General features: G+C 39.6%; 1 long non-coding RNA gene across 1 annotated transcript; it reads right to left on the minus strand.

Annotated features, from left to right (window-relative positions):
* Positions 1–1,824: 1,824 nt before the first annotated feature.
* LOC135327298 (uncharacterized) lies at positions 1,825–7,320 on the minus strand. Its single transcript, XR_010387401.1, has 2 exons — positions 7,270–7,320; positions 1,825–3,850 (listed from the first exon to the last, which is right to left on the minus strand). It is a non-coding gene; the product is annotated as an uncharacterized LOC135327298 (long non-coding RNA).
* Between the last annotated feature and the right edge of the window lie 5,529 nt (positions 7,321–12,849).

The following is a 12,849-nucleotide window of genomic DNA, read 5'->3' on the forward strand; positions in this document are numbered from 1 at the left end:
CCTGCCTCCTAGGCCACACAGTGTAAGCAAGTTTGACAGATGTTAAGTGTGAAAAGAGAAAAAGGGAAAGGTGAGAGAAGATAGAACTAGGATTATATACATGTTAGTGAAGAAGACAGCTTGAAGAAGTTTTGCTATTTTACTAGCAGCAAAACTTAGGTGCACTAGTAATTTGAAAAGAAACAAATGTATCAAAGTCTCAGAATTGGGGTGGGTGTAAAACACCTGCAGACAAACTGTAACTGATGCAGTGAAATGATTCGTTGTGACTAGGTAGTGGGTTGGGGTTTTTTTAAGGTCGGGTGAATGGGAACAAGGGGCATATGAGCTAGTACAAGAGAGGGCAGAGCAGAAAAAAGGGATGGTAAGAGCTACCCATGATTAGTGGGAAGAATAATCAGAACAGAGGAAGAAAAGTTTCAAAAGAGACCGTGATGCTGGCTTTTCCACTGCTACTGCAGATTTTGCCTCATTCATGTAGGGTGTATAAATGAAAGCTTGAAGGTGTCTGAAGGAGCTGCTTGCAGAGCAATTACGAATTTTAGTACTTTTCCCTTACACCTGACAGCAAATGCATGTAGATGAAGACAAGATTCAGCTCTAATACTTCCGCAGGTAAAAAAGTTCTTAAAAAGGCACAGTGAGTTCTTCAATTTCCCTGAAAAATGAACTTTGTTTTGTGACACTGGCTGAGATACACAAGGGAAATGTCCTTCATCCTCAGAGGGGTTTTTTTTTTTAATTATCAATTTTTTTCTCCAATTAGCCCTACCTTTCATGCAATAATTCCCTCTTGCTCCAAGACAATCCAAAGACAAGCAGCAGCACAAGGGATGTGATAAACAGAAGTTTTTCTTTAGTGCTTTATTTATATCCTGTGCAAAGCAGTGCTGAGGGTGTGGTACTGTCTTTTATATTATTGAGTGCTGCTCTGTTCTTTACAAATAAGAAAATGAGAAAAAACTTCATGATTTCCTCTCGTAGGAGAGGAATAAGAAAAAACATTCAAGTCTCCAGCTAAAGAGGAAAATGTTCGTGTTAAATCAGCTTTGACTTCACAGGTTCAAACACTAAGTATACAGGAGCCAGCGTCAGTTTAGCTCTCGTTTGCACGTTTTCAGTGGTACTTTCTTTCAGCTTTTTTCAAGTTCTTTCTATCAGTATCAATCAGTGACTGTGAAGTTTTGGTTTTAAAACAATGTACTTTACCTGCAGTTGCTTGTAGAGCTACTATCTTTTGGTTTTACTGGTTCAGGTCCTTTAGTAGTGCCAAAAATTGCCAATTTGCTTTTAAACGTAACTTCACTTAAGACCTTTGATCCCCAGAGCCAGACTACATTCAAGTAGATTATTTTTCAAAGAAACATCAATTAAACGCTGTTCTTATTCAAATAAATGGAGCTTTTTCATTATTTGAAATTATTAAATTTTAAATTTTAGAAGCTGTCATCATCCCAAGTGCTGTGGGTTAAAGCTGATGAATGAAGGTGATGTTGTTAGAGGTTTTTTTCCCTTATAGTAACTGTATGCAGACAAACTATCCTCAGATGCAAAGAGTATACATTATATAATCCTCTGCTTATATTTTATGAGCAAAATCACAGCAATAGTGTAATGAATCCTCATGAAGAGAGTCTTAAAAATCTTATGCCATACAAAAACAATTCCCTTAAGCAAGATTAGGCAAAATAAAAACACTTTATATTAACATATTATATTTTAGTACACCTTGAATAGGGTAATTTTGAAGAATTATTTTTTGAAAGAAAACCTAATCTTGAAAATATTTTTTTTATGAGAACCAGGTCAGCAGAACTAGCTAAGCAGAGTTTTCCAACCTTTTATTTGAGCATTATAGAATATAACCACTTCTCAAATACACCAAACAGTCAAGTTTACTCACTTTTTTTCCTTTCCCTTAGATCATTGTATGGAAATAGTCATGTAAATTTTTATCCACACAAGTATTTACACATTCCTGAAACTTTTATGCAGACATCTTGAAGTCCCTATTTCTTTGATATTCATCTATTTCAAATCAGTACCACATGACTAAGGAAAAAATGGATGTGGTGAACAGCAAAAATGCCCAGTGACGGTGGGACAAGCTCTTTGCAAGTAACACACAACCTAGTTCATAAACATTTCAGAGCCAGAGAAACAGACTATATTAATTAGATACCTCGACCAGCAGCAAGATTTACATAGGTGGGGTAATAACAGATGTTGTGAGAAACTGTCTTCACAATGTGTCCATGAGAGATGATTATTAAAATAAAAAATATCAAGCAAAAATTATTTCTGTGATGACTTTTTCATCAGGTTAGTTTCTCTGTCCCCTAAACAAAAGTTCTGAGACAAACACATGGTAGGGATAGTTATGGCAATTAAAATAAGGCTGCATGCCAACACCCCTTTTCAGAAAAGAAGGGAGTCAAAGTATTATGAAAGTAGATGTGTCAGATGCTGGCACATCTAATCAAATTATTGTTAGACATACTCTTGCAAAACCTCTCACATGCCATGATTAAGCTGAGTACCCTTTGAGCTAAGTTCTGTAGCTCTAGTTCCGTAGAAAATACACTGTGTTTGTTTCAAAGAGCTTAACCTATGAATGTTCTAATTCCCCTCCCTGTATTTTGTATAATCAGTTTGTTCCTTGATGTTTTCCCACGCACCAAGTAAAATTCTTCTTATTTAACTTACCCCAGAAATCTGAAATAGCATGGAACGTACTGGAGCAGGATTATATTTGTCACAAGCTGCTGAAATGATTGTGTGGCTTTATGCAAATCAAATCCTCTAGGGATTGTCCCAAATCTACATAAAGTTCCTGTTGTTTTATATCTGCCTTAGGACCTCACATAAGCTGTTACACATACCATATTGTTTTAAAGGTACTTTGTCTGACAAGACCATGTCACTTATTTCACCTTAGCTAATCCTTATTGTGGGCTCCACACACTGCACAAATGCATTATTGTGCAAGACCAGAATCAGTTCTGCATGGCCTATTCTTTACCCCTTTTAGCCCAAATCTGCCAAAATTAACAACATCTCTATTGCAAACTAGATTTCATCAGTTTCTCATTTTTATAATTTATTTGAGAGCCACCTTTCCAGTCTGGAAACTGGAGCATTTCAGCACTTCAGTACATCAGAAATAAATGAAGTATGCCCCCTTCCTCTGCTCAGCTCTTAAACTAACTGGGTGTGACATTCTAGACAAATATTTATATACTGAACTTTATTTCCTTATGCAAGTTCCTGTGAATGTATGAAAATATAGTCACTGGGATTTTAAAGTCTAAAATACCTCCATCTTCTAATTAATAAGAATTTAAGGGGAGAGACTAGTCCCTAATTGTACAGCTCAAACTGTTTATTTTTCTATGGGTGCCAATTATTATGGTTCTCCTCAGTGGTATCTCTGCCATAGGCCATGGGATAATGAAGAAAGCTGTGTAAATAGTACAAAGACAGTATCTGTGCATCCTTAATAAAATCATTAAAACAATTACAGATGATTTGTACTGAAGTAGGGTCTAGCTTAGAGAATTTGTTAGTCTAAAGGCTTTGCACAGGCAGTCTGCGATATCAGGAATAGAAGGCCCTGCAGCCAAGTCTTAGTCCAACGGTCTTTCTCATAGAATCACCATTTCTTCTTCGACATCCAGTTTAGAGGTCCTCGGTTGTTTTCTTGGAGATGTTCTTATGAGGGATTATTCTGATGTCTTGGCTGTTTGCCGGGGAGGCAACCTTATGACTAGGAAGATGCCCATGTTCACGTCAGCACTGACAGACTCGTTGCCCTCGGAGGCTCTCAGAGAGGGCAAGCATTGAACCCTAACTGTAAAACAAATATGAATATTCAAAAGAACATTTATTAGTTTAAATTAACTTAGGCACCAGCATGGCCGTAAGTGGCAACCCATCATGAATGACTTTTCTGGGCTGTTGAATTTTCCTGCACTAGTGTGCTGTGCATTTGCTGTCCCTCAACATGTAACAAGTTGTGGTTGTCTGGATCTTCCCTGAACACACATCCCTTTAAATCAGGCCTCCATCAATACGTGCAATCAAGCTATAGAGCTTGATTGCTTGATAGCTTGATCTGCGGAACAGTTGATGGCCCACAACTCCTACTGGAAACTCCAGTCCTTTCTATTTCAGTGCTGCTGATTCTGTAACTTTATGTACCCATATCTGAATAGTGAAGCTGGAGTGGTCGTGCTGTGGAATTTGAAATAAAACCCCACACTCCTGTTCCCAAGTCTGGTGCAGAAAAGTGAGGAGTTTCCTCTCCCTCATTTAAACTGCCTCAGGTGAAGGTCATTAATTTTTCCTTTTTTTTGAAAGTGTTGTGGAATGTAATCCTTGAAAAAACAAAACCACTATGATTACGTACTACTATGGCAAAAGAGAAGAGAGGAGATGATATGGTTTCCACAGCAACTATTAGTGGTGAGCCAGTGTACATCGTAAGTATTATGTGACTTCATTACTTCTAAACTATTCTATGCTCTACATTAAACAACATTAATGGGAATAGATCCATTTACAGATTTAATACCAAATCCCACTTGATGTATTCATGCAAATAGCTTTACTGCAAGCTATAGCTCTTTCAAAAGAAAAAAACAGAACAGCAAATAAATTGTCAGACCAATGTGGCTGTAAGACTTCAGCTTTTATATCTGATGTTCATTTATTTCACTTGCAGCAATAATGCCCTTTCTTGAAATTTAATCTTAACCTTTACTGGACACATAAACAAATAAAAAAAAAGATGCCATATCAAGTACCAAACAATGAAAAGTGCTCTATCCTTGAAGGCATTATCAGGCTCTTCACTTAGTGGAAGGGCATATTTTGCGAATGGAGAAGTAAATTGGCACTGCAAATGGGATATGCAGAGAAGATTCAGGATCCCTGTAGCCCCTAGATAAAGATTTACTGAGAGGTTAGGTTCTGTGGATGGAATGATGGTGAGGATAAAGATGAATTCTAGATAAGGAGCAGGAAAAAAATACATAGGATTTTACCAGATGCATGAATAATAAAAGTAAAATTCCTTGAATTTGTAGAAAAGGTCTAGCCCAGGAGTGGGTTTTCTGCATTAGCTTCTCTGGAGCCAGCTCCAGGACCTGAACAGCCTTTCCTACTTATAGAGAAAATTGCAAAGGGCCAGCCACACCCACTCATGGAAGCTGATCTTTCAAACTTAGGACAAATCTGCAGCTCAGGAAAGGGCAAAAGGCTAATAACAGATTATGTATATTGATGGATTGTGCTCTGTGGTTAATGGAGGGATCTGTTCTCCTGACCTTCTGTGGAACATTCAGTATTCTAGGCCATAGGATCCTTCTGGCCAGGTTAAGAAAGGTCTGTAGATTTTAGGATAATTTCTAAAATTTTTTAAATCCTTTCTTGAAAGGTTGTGGCTAATATAACACCTCAGCCAAGGTACCCCTCATATATCGAGATATAGACCAATTAGTTGTCTTCACAGACATACTCAGTATCTCTTTAAAGTCACTAAATGAACAGCTAGGATGACATAAACTCAGATTTCATTTTCCTATCTCTGTTTATACAGCGCCCAATATGTTATGAGAGGTGGTACTGTTATAATAAGTGATGGGAGAGAAATAAAAGTGATTCCCTTAGGAAGAAAATGAACTCATGCCTCTGCAACTTCTCTTAGTGTGGCTGCATTTATTACTTTGCAGTGTTACTATTCAAGTATACGATTACTTGAATTTATTGTTTAAAGTAAAAATTATGTGAATGGTTGATTTTACCAGAAAAAAGAACAAAACAATAGTGAAATGGTCCAGGGGTTAGTTGAGATCAGTTCACAAGTGAAGGACATCTAGCAGAAGCTGAACCAAAGAAAGACAAAATCATGAAGGTGATGGGGGGAAAAAAAATCTCTACAAACCACTTTCAAGAGTTGTCAGCAACAGTGAATTCTCATTTTTCAGGAGTCACATGCCCATTTTTGGTGAGATCATACTGTCGTTTAGGAGCTGTCTCCGATTGTTCCCTGATATTTAACTACAACAACACCCCTTTGGCTCCAACCTCCCTTTGGCTAGGATTCTCCATGCCAACCCAGTGAACAATATTCTGGTTTTGTTTTAGAAACTCCAAGAGCAACAGAGGCTGCAGTGCAGTTCTTTAGCCCTACAGGCTGCCACGAGCACATCACGTGTCCTCTTCACATGTTGCCTATGATGGAATGGTGAACCAAGTTCATAGTCATAGTCCTTTCTTCCAGGTGCCTAATGACCCCAGCACAGCACATCCAAGATCTGCTTTGTGGTTCTGGGCTGGACTGCAAGGCCAACTTTATTTCTCTGAAACTCCCCAACTGCTCACAGTTCTGCTGGCTGGAGACAGAGCTTATCACTCACATGTGGAGCCAATTCTTAGAGGACCAACAAAGTCAAAATCTAAATGCATTCTGTTATAAAAACACATTGCTCTCTTCAAATTTTTCCCATTTATTTAAAATAAATGCAGTAAGACCCAAACACTTCACGGTGCATTCCATAGACACCCAGGGAGAGAATGAACTGCACATGGGAAATGTTAGTCACATCATTTACTGTTCTACAGGAAAATAAGAAGAAACTGTATGATGGAAACAATCTCTGAATTTTTATGGGGGAGACTTTTAGAAACACTAGAACCAACATGGTGAGTCTCAGTCACCCAAGTAACTCTTCAGGTGTGACTACTGCCATTCCTTGTCTTCCAGGTTCTGACTGTGGGAATTGTTCTGCCTCTCCCTGCCTATACCATGCCATATGTATTATGGATGAGACTGATAATTTCAAGGTAGAAATTATTTTCTGAGGAAAAATGAACTTTCCAATTTTTTTTTAATTTTTTCGACTACCATTCAGATATATACTTAATCACTCAAACACATTACGTGATATAAAAAAAGTTAATCATTCAAAAATTATATTAATTGCTTATTATTTTGTATAAAAAAGCACTGTCACATTAACATAATGTCATACTAACATAATGCTTCTCTTCATTTTCCCCCTCTTCTTTCAGAGCAGCCAATCAGCTGACACCAAGTCAGATATCATGTTGATGGAAATGGCAGAAGAACACAAGAAATCGTCTTCCTTCACCCGAACGGTCTCCTGTGACGTTACATCTTATACATCCAGAAAATTAACTTGTTTGAGTTGCAGCAAGTTCATTTTTTATGTATTTCATATGTACAAGTATTTTCTTGTTACTTACCAGAATATTCCAAGAGCAGTTTTCAGCTATCAATGGCTAAAACTCTGCTGAAATTAAATCCTCCCTTTTTTTCCCTGTCGAAATAGGAAAATATAACATATACTTGCTATTCATTTGCTTTTTCAAGTAATAATGGACAACAGCAAGGAATCCAGCAGCAAACTGAACAACAGTTCTTGCACTCTTATTATGGTGATAAATTAGATTTTTTTTCCACAATAAATCTTTATGAAATCCACTGATTTATGTCTTTGGCCTGCTTTCTCCCTCTACTGGTCTGAATCAGAATCTTTCCCGCAGGAAGTTTCAAGATCTTTCATATTAAAATTTGACCTTTGTGTCTGTAATACAGCGAAGAAAACACGATGCCCCTAGAGCACATTTTTTGCAGTACTAATGAATCATGTGCCAGTGTAGTTCATGAACAAATTACAAAGACAATACATGTCTTCATTGCTTTGGCCATGTTTATGCTGTTTCTTCTTAAAATACCTCCCCTCTACAGGGATTTGAACTTGATTAGTCACATGATAGCGTGAGAGTTAATCATAAATCCATGATTAATATGTCATCCTGATCCTGCTTCAAGTGGTGAATAGAGTTACTGTTTGAAGTTTGCTCTTTGCTAAGCAAAATGGAACACATGAACTAAAAAAAGGTGGGGGACAATTGTCATTTTAAACACATCATAATGCAAAAACATCACAAGGTCTCTGAGGTTTGGAGTTTCATGCTCAGTAGACACCAGGCTAGATGAAGGCTGCATTCAAGGGACATTGTTGCTGTTTTCCTCCTCCCTGCTTCCAGTCATGCTTCCCTCTCCTTGGGCAGCCAAATAGTGAGCTAGTTCAAGAAACTGATCTGGCCAAACCTGTCTTCCTATACACCTCTAGAAACATTATTTTTTAGCCAGCAACTTGCATTTCAGTCAGGTTAAGTTGAAAGTGAATCATAGCCTGATGATCTGAAACCTCCAGGTTCTGTGTTTTTCCTTAATATAGCCTTAATTTAACCTACCACATTGCCCGCACTCCAGTGTGGGAGTCAGAAGGAGTAAGTCACACTGTTTGTCATCTTTGCTTTGGGCCTAGGAAAGTCCTTTTATATACAGTGTCCACACACCCCTAAGTGTGCTGGCACTGAAGCATGCCTACCTGCTTTGCTGGATCAAGCAAACGCATACTTCTGTAGCACACATGGGAATGGGCCGACCCAGAATGTGCTCAAATGAAACGTATCCTGGAAATCCGTCTTAATTTTGATCGCTTCCTCTAAGCTGGGGAAGGAATATTGATTTGTGTGACTCGTTGACAAGATTTTACCTCACTGCATGCAGCTGCCCAAGGTTTGTGTTATGGCCCTCCTCCATGCACAGAAAGCTGACAAGATGATTTCCTTCAGTGCTAGGCTCTCCAGAGGCCAGCCTGGCTGGCTGCTGCTCCACAGCCAGCACCTGCAGGCAGTTACAACGGTGATGCACATTTCCACTATGCTGGGTTGCTGAGGTTTTTATTCTTGCAGCAAGAATCCACTGGATTTAAACCTGCGTTTGCATAAGCAGCAGATCAGGGAAAACAGACAGAGCCTCAGAGACAGCAGGGAAAGTTTTGCAAGTCTAGGCACATCATAGATCTATTTGTATTGAGAGTCCAGATTCATTTTTGCACTGCAGATTTGTTTTGCTGTTATCGGTGCAACCTCAGCAGACCACGTTGTTCAGGATCTATAAAATTAATGCTATTTTTTTCACCACAGCCAGGCAGCCTGCTGCTTTGAGTGCAGAAGAAGGGCGCGGGCGGAGAAAAAAGAGGGATTACCAAAAGTAAATGTAAAAATCCCCAGCCTTTAAGCACCATTAGGCTTGATGGCAATGTGAAATGTTTGCTAAGGAGCTCTGAGAGAAGGAAGAAGAGGAGCAGCTACTTGACAGTGTGTAAAAGAATATAACCTTGCTGTCAGAGGAGGAGAGACTGTTAAGACAGAAGGAGAAAGAAGCTAAGCTCAGCGTCAGGGATGGCTGAGCAAGTGCTTAAAGCTAATCACAATTCAGAAAGGTATCCAGGAGCTCTGAGGCAGGAGGAAAAAAAAAAAGTCCACAACCACATGGCTAAGGAAAGGATAGTCACACTCTGGAAGCAACCCCACAAGGAGCAAAATGAGGTCGTAAAAAACCCAAGTCTTGATGCCAATATTTCACACACTTTTATTGCTGGGTCTTCCTGGCCTCTTAAAAGACACAAATGGGTAAACATGCTAAATGTGCCTGGTCTTTGGGTCAGACTCTGGTCCCAATGCCAAGGCACGAGTGAGGGGGCCAGCGCCGTGCCATGCGGAAGCATGTGTGCACCTGCACCCCACAGCACCCACTGCAGCAGTGCAGCCCCAGGGCAATCACAACCCAGCCAGCCAGATATTTCTCACTTTAGCTGTGGTACCTTAGGTGTAGCACCCATGCAGTGGAGCTGGGACATGTTTCTTTCCTTCAGGAGCCTGCAGGAGGCAGGGCTGGGGTTGTATCCTGCTATTGAGCTGCAGCACTCCTTTATCATTTGCAGAGATTGAGATTTTCATTTCCATGTCACAAAGGAGTTGAGGGATTTTATGTCCCGCACATTTAACTGGTAAATGTAAGTCTCTGTCATGGCATTAAACAGAGTTAATTAAACCTGAAGGGCAGAAACTGCCCCCTCCTGATTTCAGGTGGGCCAGAATCTCACCTCCCAGCTGTATGGTAATATGTACCCACACTGAGGCTGTCTGGGCTGAGTTAAAAATCAGTATTTGAGAGTTTTTTGAAAACCATTAGAAAAATCCCTATGTTCTTTCTCCCTACTTATTTTGAAGAAAATAGTGACATGTCCTAACAAAGTGCCCAGACTGTATAAGGAGACATTTAGCTTCCTGTTCCGTCTAAAACATTTGATCTTGCATCATCCATGCCTGCATCTTAGGACAAAACAGGTGAACAAGAAAGCAAGAGGAGCAGGCTCTGCTTTCCCGAGATCCCCTGTAAATGGAGCAGTTTCTCAGAAGGGGAAGTAGTCACTTGTGAGGAAGGGACATGGCTTTGCCATGGCAGAGGTCAGAAGAGAAGAGAATTGCAATAGTTGCCAAATGCTTCTTTATCCACCTGGACAATTAGGCCAAGTCTTTGGTTTCTAGACAAGTGCTGGCTGCACTGAAGCACCTGGTGGTGTTTGTGTGCTCCTGATTATGGCTGAACAGAGCAACTGGGAAAAAAATGGCCCCCACTCCTGGGGCGCATGCCCACATGGCATGTCTGGTCAGGAATCAACTGGAAGAGGGTAAGGGAACCATCAGCAGGGCTGGCAGTGTCCAGGGGAAGGACAAGCCGAGTGTCTGGGAGTGAGAGGAGCAGGGAATCACTAAGCCACAGGACCAGTAATTGCGAGCACTGCTCAAAGAGGGCCTGAAACACAAACCTGGCATATGACAAAAAACACCCAGAGCTTCCTACTTGGCTGCTATTTGCTCATTTCTCTTCTTCCAACTAGAGATGTATAATCCCGCCAGTTTAATACCCTCTTTGATTTTTGATGGCTGAAGAACTCACATCCTCCCACCAACTTTACTTGCTATTGTCATTTTGTAGCTTAGCCCAGATTAACTCCCTATGGGCCCTGCACGCCTCCAGCCTGGACCACTGGCAGGTTGCTCAGCTTTTATGCCCATCTAGCCATGACTTTCCATGACATCTGCACTGGTGTCAGATGGGCATAACAAACTGGTGAATCAAATCCATTATTCATATCCATGTGCTCCTGCAATAGAGTAGGTGCTGAGCCAAAACCATCCTTTATGGACCAGATCCTCTGCAATTCAGAGCCAGACCCAACCCTAACAATTTACTATTTACGCCTTGTATGCTAGTCTTCCCAGCTGTCTGAACGCATTTCTGCCTCTCCTCTCCCAGTCTTCTCCAACTTGTCTTTCTTTTGGAAATTTCCCTAACACAATACTAAGCAGAATCGAACAGTCTGGAAAAAAAAAAAAAAAGAAAAAGAAAAAAAAAAAGAAAAGAAAGAAAGAAAGAAAGAAAGCAGGGGGAGGAGGAAATAAAACGGATCCCATTTCAGAGCATGGCTTAAAACTGCTCCCTATCAGAACCTGACAGTGCACATGTCATGTCTACTGTCTGCTTACTTCTTGAATTCTTTCTACAAGTTATTCTAGTCAGAAGAAAATAAAAGTGATGAGCAACACTGACATGTACATGCTCTGACGAGAGAAAGGGCAAAGTCCTCTGTGAAGATTTAAAAATAGATGTGCTGTAAAGGGTACAGAAAGGTACACTACGAATTTCTTTCCCCCACAAGCAGCTTCTGTAGGCACTTTGAATTCTGGTAGTGTCACCGCACGATTTACTGTATGTATTTAACTAGGATGGCAAGACACATTGCTATGCAACTGTCAAAATGCAAGGATTTCATGGTTTGGGATCATTATCTAATCCACTCCTCCAATTTAAAAAAAAATAGAGCTTTTGCCTTAATCACTTACACAGTTTCCTGATGTTTCTGCAATAGAAAACTTAACGTATGATCAGTTACTGCAGATCAATTTGATGTATGATAAATTAAGATCTGGAAACACAGTGAGGATGTGTTGGTATTTGGCTGGGCATTTTCCCCTTTCAAACCATCCTTCTAAGCTTCCTGTAGGTACTGCTATAGTATATACATTTCTGATGTTTTTATTGACTTCTTCCTTTAAATTATAGGACAGTGCACAATAACACAAACTTTTCGACTGACCAAGCATGCAATTAACAAAGAATTTATGCATTTTGTCTGCAGTTTTCTTCAGCAGCAGTTTTTGCAGCCTTGGCTGGGCAAGAAAGATCAGGATTGCCAAGACAGTTGTAATTAATTGTGAGTTGTTCCTATTCCCTCTAAAGGTTGTTGAAAAGAAATTATATTCTCAACTCTGCCTACTAAGCAAAAGGCACTCACAATTATATGTAGATGATATCCCATCCATTTAATTAAGTTTTTATCAAGGGTTAGTAGAAGGCTGTACAAGGCCAATTAAATTTTTTATTGGGATTAAGACACAGACAATTGTTGTGATAGGAATTCAATAACATTCTATTTAGATATTTATTTTGCAATGAAAATACATCAGTGTAAAATGCAAAATATGCCATTTACCAAGCACTCAACTAATGCATACTAAAAATGAGAAATACACCCAGGAAATTAAGGGTGTTACTTAGAAAATACACACCAGATTCAGTAATTCCTAATAGACACCAGTGGATTCTACTATAAAGGGAATTTGGATTTCAGCACCTGAATCCTAGGCTACAAAATAAGAACTAGTTTACTGAAAAACTCCTACCAGTGCATTCATTGAAAAGATCAACAGCAATATTCTTTCCAGGACTTGGGCAGTCCTGCACCAATTTACACAGCACTGAAATTGGCTTACCTGCATACCATATCCAGCTCCACAGCTGGGTTTCTTTTAATGGTTTTCAGGTTTATTAATGTGATGCTACTTTTTTAAAGTAGTAGACATATTGTCTTACTAAGCAATTTATGGCTTATTTTAGATTTG

This window comes from Dromaius novaehollandiae, chromosome 2 (genome assembly GCF_036370855.1).
Source record: "Dromaius novaehollandiae isolate bDroNov1 chromosome 2, bDroNov1.hap1, whole genome shotgun sequence".
In the NCBI taxonomy this organism is placed as follows: domain Eukaryota; kingdom Metazoa; phylum Chordata; class Aves; order Casuariiformes; family Dromaiidae; genus Dromaius; species Dromaius novaehollandiae.